An 11,976-nucleotide genomic window follows, 5' to 3' on the forward strand; every position below is an offset into this window, starting at 1 on the left:
TCTGTGCATGCAGGTTATCTATAGATAAGAGCAATCAGGTTTTCTAGGCAAATCCACCGGAAAATGTAGCAACCCCCTGGGGAGGGCTGGGGTGGAGGGGAGGGGGCTGCATTGAGGTCAACTAGCACTAGGTCAAGATGCTGACTCACCTCAATGCTGTATTATTATGTTACCTGCTTATGATGTCACGCAGTGAGTATGTAACATGCTGGCTGTATGACGTGCACGCCTTTTGAAAGCTATGGAAGCCCCAATGGAAAATGCATTCACTCTCTCAGCCCCTGTGCTCACCGTCTGTCTGTCGCTATTATTTTTCCCAATAGCAAAGTTGCTCCTGAGGACCCATTCGAGTGTTGGGGACCCCCGTACCCCAACACCTAACCCTCACTGGCCCAGCAGCTACCCTCAGAAGCCACTGTTTGGGTGGGATCTTATCCGCGAAGGCATTCTGTGAGCCTGTGATAAAAGCCCATTTGTGGGGGGAGAGAGCCCCCAACAAATCATCTCGGGTCCGGTAGGCGCAATTGTACGGCGATAATAAGTTAAGATTATAGTAAAGTCATGGAACATGAGGGATAGAAGACAGATTGAAATAATGGAGTCAGATACATCTCATGGTAGCATGCTCCCCTCAGCCCTGCTTGGTGGTCCACAAGGAGAGAGCCAGAGAGAGAGCCATGTTTATTGCTAACCAAGGCTTATATCTGCTTAGGGGGGGTGTAATTACAGGTAACCACACATCACAGGAAGGGGATGTACAATAGGCATAAGCGTGACAGGAAGAGGAGGGACTGAGGGCATACATGTGACAAGAAGGGCGGACCCTAGATGGCCTAACCTTGGTCACCCTTGAGTGGGCTTGACCTCTCTGGGGTCTCCTACAGGGAAACAGTCAACTACTATCTTTATCAGAAAGGAGTGGACCCTACTTATCGTGGGATAAACAGAGGTGTCTGCTTGCTCTGGATGGCTGGTAACCCTTAGGGAGAATAACCCCTGACCTACTTCTGTTGACTCCAAGTGTATCGTCACTTGCCATGTGTAGCAAGCAGCTAAGTTTGGCATCTATTTGGGGGAGACCACTTGGGAGAAATCTTTGTTTCCCACACCCGTTCCTGAAGGCCTTGCCTGCAGCCACCCACTGCTCACAGAGGCACTTCCAGACTCGTGTTTGGACCTGCCGTGGACCTAGAGCCCCACCACCAGTGCTTCTTTTTCTGACTTATTACGACATACGCGTTCTCTGTACTCTCGCCTGTTCCGTTGCTGCGTGGTACTCTGGAGGGGGTTAAATCCAGTCATCTGTTGAGGAGCTCTGGTGGTGTCGTGGTTACTCACTAGGCTGTTGACCTCAAAGTCAGCAGTTTGAAACCGCCAGCTGCTCCTTGGGAGAAAGATGGGCCTTCCGATTCCCATCAAGGGTGACCTGTCTCGGACATTACAGGGGCCGTTCTACCTATTACTGATGCGCCGCTGAGTCGGGACTGACTCGATGGCAGTGAGTGTGGTTTTTGGAGTCACCGGCTAATGAGTATTTGACATTTTGGAACGCTTTCCCCCTAATGTTTCACTGTGAATTAGGCGAAGGTGTATAGGGTAGAGCTGCTGCCCACTGAGCAATTCACACACATGGTGTCTCTTCTCTTTGGTGCTCACGGTCACAACGTAACATCATCACGCATCCTGCCTCCCCCCTGTGTTTCCTGTGTCCAGCCCTCCTTCTCTCCTGATCTCTGAACTCTGACTAGGGGTCAATACTGCCCATTTGATCTCTCGCGGTTGACTTTTAAAGTGTGTGTAACCCCCCAGCGTTTCGTCCCCCTTAGAGACCTGTCTATTGTTTGGCTGAACACTGAGCCCTGGGAGCGAGTGCATTTCCAGGCCTGAAGGGGGGCTGAGGGCCACCGGCTCCATCCCATCCACAAGCCCGGGCTCTTTGAGCAGCTGGAGTTTCAAGGTTTGGGGCCTCCTTCAGAGGGCCACCCAATGATAGTCAGACAGGGCTCATACATTTCCAAACAAAATGCTCCCGCTTCTCAGGGGGAAGAGATCTTGGGTTAAATAAACCCATGTTTACAGAATGAGACCTGGCAGCTTCCAAAACGCTGAACTATTTATATCCTGAAGGAGGTGGTGGCTCCAAGAGGATTGGGGTGGGGGGTGGGGGGTGGCACAGGCAGTGCTGGGTACACCAGGCATCAGGAAGGAGCACAACAGGTGGGTGAAGGGCAATGCAAGAAGAACCACCCCCCCACACACACCCCAAGACATGGAATTGGGGGCATGTAGCCTCCCTAACTTCACTGTCAGAAACCCTCTCAGGCCACTGCGTTATACCAGACAGGCTGGGAGGTTCATACAAGCTCCCAGGTCACTAGACCGCGGATGAAAACATGACGCATTGACCACACTCAGTGGCTAAGCCAGTCGCTGATGTGATCATGGGAGATCAGGCCGCGGTGTTCGTATTTACGGAGTGACCGGTTGCTCTTTCTGGTCACTGTGTGTGCCCACTGTTAGCTGCACGGGATGCTGAGCGCAGGGGCCAGGAGGAAGAGTGAGGCAGCAAACAAACTAAAAGCTGACAGCTGCGGGCTCAATGCTGACCCTATAGGACAGGGTAGAATGTGCCTGTGGGCTTCCGAGCCTGTAACTCTTTATAGGAGCACATAGCCTTGTCTTTTTCCCAAGGAGCTGATGGTGGGTTTGAATGGCTGACCTTGCGGTTAGCAGCCCAACTACCCGACTATGCTATCAGGGCTCTGACCCGTAGGATAGACTAGAACTGACCCATGGGGTTTCCAAGGCTGGACACGTTTATGGAAGCAGGTTGCCACATCTTCCTCCCACAGAAGAACTGGGGGGTTTGAACTGCAGACCCAAGGCTTCATCCAATGCACCCCTAAGGCTCTCTGTTTGTGGATCATAAACCACTGCCATTGAGGAGATGCGACGCAAGGCGACCCTCTAGGAGGACAAAGTGGAACCACCCCTCCCTGTGGGTTTCTGAGACCCTAGCTCTTTACCGAGGTGGACTACCTCTCAGTTCCTCCAGAAGCAACTGTGGAACTGGACCACCGAATTTGTGGTTAGCAGGCAAACTCTTACCCCACTGAGCCATCACGACTCCCTGTTGTAGGATCAAACCGAACCAAACCGACCAAACGCACCACTGTTAAGTCTGTTCCAACTCCCAGGGTCTTTGTCTGCTGGGGGGCAGTGCAGAACTGCTTCTTTGGGTTTCTGAGGCTGTCAATCTGTTCAGGAGTAGAAAGCCTCATCTTGTAGAGTGGCAGGTGGGTTTGAACTCCTGACCTTGCCGGCGCAGTCCAGTACACAACCCACTACGCCACTAGGACGTCTTTGGTGCAGGCCAGTTCCTTGTCCTTAAGCTCATCCGTTTCTGCAGTGCTGTGTGTGGTCCTGTAGGCTCTGCCTCACGGTGACCCCTGCCACCAGGCCCGTGTGCACCATCTCCACAATCGCTGGCTGGCTTGAGTCCATGTCACCCCCCCCCCCACTGTCTAATAAGTGCCGTCCCCTTGGGCGGGCTCATCGTCCAGCCTGATATGGGAAACGTGCTCTCCTGTGATCCATGAGCTTTCCATTGGCACAGTTTCTACATCGATTGCCAGGGAATGGGTAATGTGTTCGGCTGGGTTTTCGAAAGACACAAAACCAGCGACACTCGCCTATGCATATAAGAAAGAGCTTTATATCAAGAAGTATTTTATATCAAGAAGGCAAGCTCGCCCAGTCCCGCTCAAGGTCATAGGTCCATTGCTTGTGTGGCTCCCGCCAGACTCACATCGCGGCAGGCTGGCAGTGCAGACAGCGAAGCAGGATGCAGGGAGGTCACAAGCTGGTGGGTGCAGAGTCACGTAGATCCAAGGTCAGTGGGAGCATGGCAGGGCGCTGACAGCTCCCAGATTGGCTCCCACAATTAGCAGCCCACATGGGCCCTCCACCCTACCCCCCGGAGGCAGACACAGCGTCCCAGTGAGGAGGGAAGGGAAGGGCCAGTGGAGCGAGAAGTTCACAGTGTCTCTTATAAAAAGGAAGACAACATGGATTCCACCCTGACCACCACACAGGGGCATGTTGAAATGAAATCTAATTGTCACAAGTAAAGAGCCTGAAGTGCCTCCTATCATTTCCAGTCTGGTTTTGTCATCGAATGAGTCAGATTGACAGGCTAGACTCCACCCCTAAAAACTAAAAAGGCAACGACTAACTTCACTCCGCATGACGTTGTCGGGCTCCATCCACATTACGAGGAGTTCTGCAGATTCATCGCCATCTTCAGTGCTGCATAGTGCTCCGTAGGGGGTAGGTATCAGCACTTGTGTGTCCTCCGTCCACTGAAGCGACAGGGGAGCCAGCTGTTAACCTGGGTGGGTGGGCAGGTGATATCTAAGGAGAGGGAGATGGGCAAAAAGGGATGACAGCAGGGCAAGCCATTGGATTGGGAGGTTTGCCAATACAGAAACAATGATCTGCTTGGCCACCCTCAACTCACCCACAATAAAAAGTGTGTGTGTGTGTGTGTGTGTGTGTGTTTTGAAGCAATAATGATAACTTCCCCTTTCTTCTCTCGATGCAGTCTTCCTTCCACTGAACACATCTGCCTTCTCCTCGCAATTCTCAGGGCTTCTCACTTGCTTCCCATCTCACTGTTCTCAAACATCTCGGGTAAACCTGTCGAACTAATTTTCACCTTCAAACCCTAATTCATCAGTTTCCTTGTCCCTGGAGCACAGAGAACATGCAGGTGCAGAGAGATGTGGCCCCACTTCTGAAAGCCTGTGGGAGAACACAGCAACAAGGCGTAGGGTGTCCTTCCATGTTATATGGGACCCACAAGACTGGGTGTCTTAGAAACCTAGGTCCCTCCCATGTCTGGAGAGAACCTGCAAAGCCAGGAGCTCGCGGCCCTCATCCACTGGTTAAGTCCATGATGGCTACTAAATGGTTTCTAAGCAGCCCGGGATGTCCCCAGACCACCGAGGAGCTGCTGGCTGAAGTAGCTTGGAGTTAGGGAGACTGTGTGTGCCAGGACATGACCCCTGAAAAGCACCATTGGGCAAGATGCAGTCAGGAGTTTCGGACGGGGCTGTGACGTTACATCCCCGACCAGCGTGTGATGATCTCTTCTCTCGCGCCACGCCAAAGGCTGGTCAGCCATCTCCTGCAGTCCACGGGAGAATTGCTGATACTGACAGGTAACCAGAGCTTTGCAAAAAAACAAAACAAAATGCGTTCTGCTTTCAGTGCTAAAGCAAGCTCCCACACAGATGGAACAGGTGCTAATATCTACCCAGGACGAAAGAGCAAAGATGCTGTTCTGAGGACTATACTAAGGGGTGCCTGACCTGAACCATGTTATTTTTAATCACCTGGTGTGCATGTGAAAGCTGGGTCGTGCCTAAGGAAGAAGAAAGGGTGCTGGTGACAGATACCGAAGGTTCCAAGGACTGCCAAAAGAATGAGCAAATCAGCCTTGCAGGGAACACAGCCAGATGGCTCCTTAGAACCCAGGGTAGGGAGCCGTTGTCTCACTTGCCTGGATATGTCATCAGAAGGAACCAGTCCCTGGGGAAAGACATCTTGCTGGGAAGACCTTTGTGTTAGTCCAGATACACTAGAGAAACAAATCCAGGGAGACTCATGTGTGTAAGAAAGAGCTTTATATACAAGAGCAATTGAATAGGGAGCAAACATCCCAGTCCAGTACTGATCAAATCCAGAAGTCCGATATCAGCCCATATGTCCAATACCAATCTATAAAGTCCTCTTCAGACTCACGAAACACATGCAATGACACCAAATGCAGGAAGATCACAGGCCAGTGGGTGGATAGTCTTGTGGACCCAGTGGCAGTAGAGGCATCTCAGCACTGGCAGGGGTCTCCACGTGGCTCCTTCAGCTCCAGGGCTCTAACGTAGCTCCATGTGTCTTGTTACCAAGCATGCTTCACAGGGAGTGTGTGTCTGTCCCACCTCCAGCGAGCTATTTATCTCCTTAGCGCCTCCAAATGAGGTCATCAAGCTGTGACCTGACTGACAGGCTAAACGCCACCCTAAGTCTCAAATCGACAACAGATTACATAACTACCACAACCTTCAAGGAGATGGACAGACATAGTGGCTTCACCAATGGGCTCAGGCATCACAGCGGCACAGAGGTTGGTGCCCGGCAGGGCGGTGCTGCTGTCTGTTGTGTATGGAGTCACCATGAGTGGAGCCAGGCCAAGGTCACCCGAGGGCAACAGCAAGGCTGAAAACTGAGAGAGAGAAGTGCCGTCCGTCAGCCGGCCCGGCTAACACCTACTCTCAATCATCTTGTACATGTGTTTGCACGGGAACATTCTGAGTTTGCAGCTGCAGCGACTCCGCAGAAAGGGGAGCCGCGAGACTCTCCGCTTAGGGCAAAGGAAGGCGTGAGGTTGTTTATAGAAACAGGTGCAACCAGTTCTGTTGGAATTTTGCCACCATGCTCTTGTTGGTAAATGGAAGCAGACACCATATCTGATGAGCCAGGGACCATGCTCACAGCTGGTGGCCAACTGATAAACTCCATGAAGATCACATTTACCAAGATGGACGGATGCCCGGACTGTCATGGCACTTGGACACCATCTCCATACATTCTGTACCTAACGTATCTTCACAACACGCACAAATGCCTCTCAGCAGGGCGAGCTCCTTCCCTCGTCTTTCTGCCCCTGCACAGGGTGGTTCTCCGCCTCAGGCACCCAGAGAGCCTCTGGAGGCTCTCCCCAAGCCCAGTGCCCTTCACGGAGTTCACCAAGACAATCTTGCATGTCCTCCTTTGGGGAGCAGTGACGGGGGTCTTCGATGTTTGTGAGCAGCCATCTGAGGTGGGAGCATGGGTCTCTGCTCTCCTAGAGCAAAGAAGCGTGGAGAAAATCCGACGACACACGGAGACGATGAACCCAATGGATGAATGGACCACACAGACATCAGTCTCCAGGACCCGACCCGGAGACCAGAAGAACCAGACGGTGCCCCGCACCAACACCAACTGCTATGAAAGGGATCCACTTAGAGCAGTGGTTCCCAACCTTCCTAGTGCTGCGACCCTTTCATACAGTTCCCCATGTGGTGGTGACCCCCAACCACAAAATCATTTTCGTTGCCACTTCATCACTGTCATTTCGCTACTGTTAGGAATTGGGTGACCCCTATGGAAAGGTCGTTTGACCCCCCAAAGGGGTTGTGAGCCACAGGTTGAGAACCGCTGCCTTAGAGTGTCTTGGATAGAGTGGGGGGAAATGTCGGGGAGGGGGGGGGATGGGAATCCCCAGATTATGAACGAGACCAGGCTCACATGCTTTGGTCAGATCGAGACTACGTCCTAGAACCCACTTTCCTGCAGAGCTCTGGTTAATGCGGACCCCAGCAGGACCCCCTCGGAGGGCTAGAAGGCGGAAGTGAAGTCACATCTTCCTTTCTCAAGGTCATCGGGGTCAGATACCAGGAGGGGCAGACACAGCCGTGGTGCCAAGTTCCAGTGCCCCTCTAGCTTCTCCTGCCACTGAGGGACCAGCTGACCACCAGGCTCCTGATCTGCCACCACCAGGTTCCTCTATAATTGCCCAGAGAGACGGTGGCCGCCCAGAGACGGCTCCCACAAGGCACTCACCAGTGTCCGCTTCACAGTTCTCTGACCAGTGGGAGGCGCTCTGTCCGCAGACCATCTGGGGTCCTCCACTCTGCCAGTCATCATCCTGCGTGTCACATCCCTACTCACCCGAGAGCGCAAAGACACCACCTGTGAGTGCATCAAGAACTGTGCCGATGGCTTCTTCTAAACGGCTCAGTCGTCCTCATTCATCCTGGGAGGGAACCATGGAAACCACCATGTCAACAGCTTTGGTCCTTTTTCTTCCCGAGGTGCCCAGGGTGGGCTCGAACCACCAACCTGTCAGTGAGCAGTGGTTCTTTCTACCACTCCTGGGTTCCAAGTTCCTCCAACAAATCCACTCTTGCAGAAAACAAACACAAAGCCACGTCCTGGCTCCTGGGAGCCTGTGGGCCAGGTCACTCTGCAGGGTGACAGCCACCTGGCTGAGTCCCAGGGTCTGGGCCGGAGGATGGAAACAAGGTGGGAGGACCTTCCCGCTGAGCTCTCCAAGCAGTGCTGTGACCTAACCCCCTGCCAGCTCCAGTTCCTTTCTCTTGTGTCCTGGAAGCACCCGCGGTGCCCGACAAGCTTCACAAGGCTGGGGTTGGAGATTACCATGCCACAGCCCGGTCACATCTCGCCGGCAGCTCACCTGCCACCCACACCCAACATTTTCTCCAATCTGAAGAGATGGCAGCTTCCTTTTCAAGGACGGGCATAGAGGTCCTGAGAGGGGAAGGCTACCATTCAGGTCAGTCTTTACAACCACGAAAACCAGCCTCACTGCCAGCAAGTTGATTCTGACTCATCTTGGCCCTGCAGGACAGAGTAGAACTGCCCCTGTGGGGTCCTAAGACCATAACTCTCTGCATGAGCAGACAGCCTCCTCTTTCTCCTGGGGGGCAGCTGGTGAGTCTGAACCGCTGACTTTGGAGTTAGCAGCACAACACGTCACCCACTGTGCTATCAGGAGTCCTAAGGTGGGGACGGGAATCCAGGCCTCTTGGTTCCCAGTTCAACTCTCTAATTAGTCTTGATTGTATCTGGATCGTAGAAAAGCTGCTGGGGCACTGTGTACGATGGAGTGGGCAGATCCCGGGGTGAGGGTGGCACTGTCTGCGATGGATCATTGCCTGCCAGGTTCTAGTCAGCCCCTTACCTCTGGCCACCCCACCTACAAGGGACTGCATCCTTGGGATCATAGAGTTTCATTGGCTATCTCTAGAAGGAGATCTCCCAGCATTTCTTCCCAGCCCGTCTTAGTCTGGAAGTTCTGCCGTGAGCTGCTCAGCCCCGCAGTAGCTGGGGCCCTCCATTGACTGCTGGACGGCACTCCAGCCTGGAATCCCACCTGGGTGTCCTGAGGGAAGAGGAACATTCTCCCCGTGCCCCCTCCGATGCCTCGCCCCCATTCTAAGCCCTTCAGATGTATTAGCTGCTTACCCTCAAAAGGCAAAACCTATGAAAGTGGGGTTCTTTTTTTGTATGCCACAACCCTAGGGAAAGGGAAAAAGGTGGGGGGCTAGGGTGGTCCCAGCCAAGACTCTCATTCTGAGTCCCGCGTGGGAAGCCAGCACGAAGCTGGCTGTTTCTTCCCAAAGGAAACCAGGATGGCCTTGCACCCGAGTCCTCTGAGGAATGGATAAATACACCAGAGAAGGATATGAATTCAATTGAGGTAATTCCAATTTCATGCCACTTAATTTTAATAGGAAGAGTGGTGGCCCATAAATAACCCTTCTAAGTGGTTGGCGCGTGGATGCTACACTTCAGGGTTGAACAGGAGAGATTATTTCAACATCACTTAGTCTGTCTGGTCTCCGGGGGTGGGGGTGGGGGATGGTGGATGAGGGAGGCCATTTTCAGCCCTGGAGGTGCTAGCTGAAATTCTAATTAATCAGGCAACAACCAAGTCCAGCAAGGTCTACGACCGGCCCCAACCATGGGCCCACCTGGGATGCATCAAGAGGCTTCACCCACATCAGGGACTTGACTGTACTCTCTCCTCAACTTAATGTCCCCACCGGCAGCCACCAAGTGGACCCCGACTCACAGTGATCCCACAGGTGAGAGTAGAATCCCCCCTGTGGGCTTCTGAGACTGTCACTCTTTGTGGAAGCAGAAAGCCTCACCTTCCTCCCACGGATCCAGTGGGTTTGAACCACTGACCTTGCAGTGAGCAGCCCAAGGCATAACTCACCACACCACTTGGGTGCCTTTTAATGTGTTCCCAGGAGTCGTTAGAGCTGGGCATTAAGCATCTGAGGTGCCACTGTTAGTTCCTCCCTGTCCAGAGCACAGAAGGGTGATGTGTTCCAGTCACCAGCCTCATGCTGAACCTCGGTGCCACCAGGGATTCTTGCCAATGTATCCCAAACCAACCCCTCTGCTGTCCCAAATCATAGCGGCCCTGTAAGACAGAGCAGACCTGCTCCATAGGGTTTCTGAGAATGTAGATATCTTTACCGAGACAGACAGCCTCGTCTTTCTCCCAAGGAGCCGTTGGTAGGTTGGAACCATCCACCTGGCAGTTAGCAGCCCAATGCTTATACCACCGTGCCACCAGGGTGCCTTTCCAATGTACCAAGTGTGGCTATCCAACCTCCTCACTCCAGCATTGGCATCTAATTCTAAGTGGTGCCAAAGGGTTCCCTGGCTGCCCACTTACCACAGAGAGAGGTCTCACAAAAGGCTTCTGGTGGGCTGCTGTTCTCTACGACTCCCTCTCCTCTCTCTGATGTCGCCAGACCCAGCAACTGACATCATCTCCTGCCAACTTGAGAGAAGGGGTGGAGTCTAGCCTGGCAATGAGGTCATAGCCAATGACACCTCTGGATGGGCGTGGCCTTCTCCTGAGGATTCTGGGAACTCCTGTCTTCCTCCCTGGAGGCAGGACACTCTCTGCTACACATTCCTGTTGACAAGCCGCATGGAGCTACACTGATGGAGCCAGAGCCCTGGAGCTGGAGGAGACCCACGCCAGTGCTGAGCTGCTTCCACCACCACTGGATCCACAAGACTTCACACCCACTGGCCTGTGATCTGCCTGCACTCGGTGTCACTGCATGTGTCTCGTGAGTCTGAAGAGGAATTTATAGACTGGAATAGAACATATGGGCTAATAACAGGCTTACGGACTTGGTCTGGACTGGGCTGGAATGTTTTCTTAATATACAATTGCCCTTTGATATAAAACTCTCTCTTACACACACACATGCATTTCTCTAGTTAACCCTTGACTAACACACGACGGTCTGGTTTTAAGTAGCAGCAGACTCGGTCCACGCGCCCTGCTCTGCTTTCCTTTGCTGTGGGCAAAGCCACTGTGACCCAGGCATGGCCTCGGATCAGAGGCGGACTGCCTTTGAGGGTTTCCCACCACCTTGTTGGAGGAAGACAGCCTTCTCTTTCTCCCTCACTGCGGCTGGTGAGCTCAACCCACTGGCCTTGAGGTTGGCAGCACCATGTGTAGGCCACTGAGCCACTAGGAGACCCACTGGCCTTGAGGCTGGCAGCACCATGTGTAGCCCCACTGAGCCACCAGGAGCCCTGCTGTCGGTGTTGGGGGCCATCGAGTCTGTTCTGACTCATGGCGGCTCCATGTTCCACAGAAGGAAACACGGCCTGCCCCCGTGCCATGATTGCTCTTATGCTTGAGCCCCTCGTGACGGCCACGGTGTCCATATGTCTCTGCGAGAGCCTTCCTCTTCATCACGGCTCCTCGACTTCCCCGGCAGATGTCCTCCTCCAGGGGCTGGTCTTTCCTGACAATATGTCCAGAGAATCTCAGACGAAGTCTTGCCATCCCTGCGTCTAGGAAGCACTCTGACTGTGCTTCTTCCAGGACAGATGTGTTCGTGTTTTGAGCTGTCCGTGGGACTGGAGGGCAGTGGTAGAATGCTCACTGTCTGTGCAGAAGACCGGGGTTCGATGCTCAGCCTAGGAAACTGAAAAACAGCTACTGCCCACCTGTCAGTGGAGGCCGGTGTCTTGCTAGGATGATGAACAGGTTTCAGCAGAACTTCCAGATCTTTAGAGACCAAGAAAGAAGGCCTGGAATCTACATCCAAAAATCAGCCAGTGAAAACCCCACGGGTCTCAGCAGTCCAGTCTTAGCTGCTCATGGGCATGGCGCAGAACCATCTGTGGTGTGTGGGGTTAGGGTGCACTGAAGCAGCTTTAGACTTAACAACAGGTCTCCTTTAAAAGGGGGTGGGCATGGGATCACCACCACGTCAATTCCTGCTCCTAATACCCTGATAAAACAAGGCAGAACTGCTCCCTGGGGTTTCCAACCAAGGCTGTAGATCGTCACAGGAGCAGATGGAG

The sequence above is a fragment of the Echinops telfairi genome, unplaced genomic scaffold, assembly GCF_000313985.2.
Source record: "Echinops telfairi isolate 266 unplaced genomic scaffold, ASM31398v2 ScPeMD7_2565;HRSCAF=3150, whole genome shotgun sequence".
In the NCBI taxonomy this organism is placed as follows: Eukaryota; Metazoa; Chordata; class Mammalia; order Afrosoricida; family Tenrecidae; genus Echinops; species Echinops telfairi.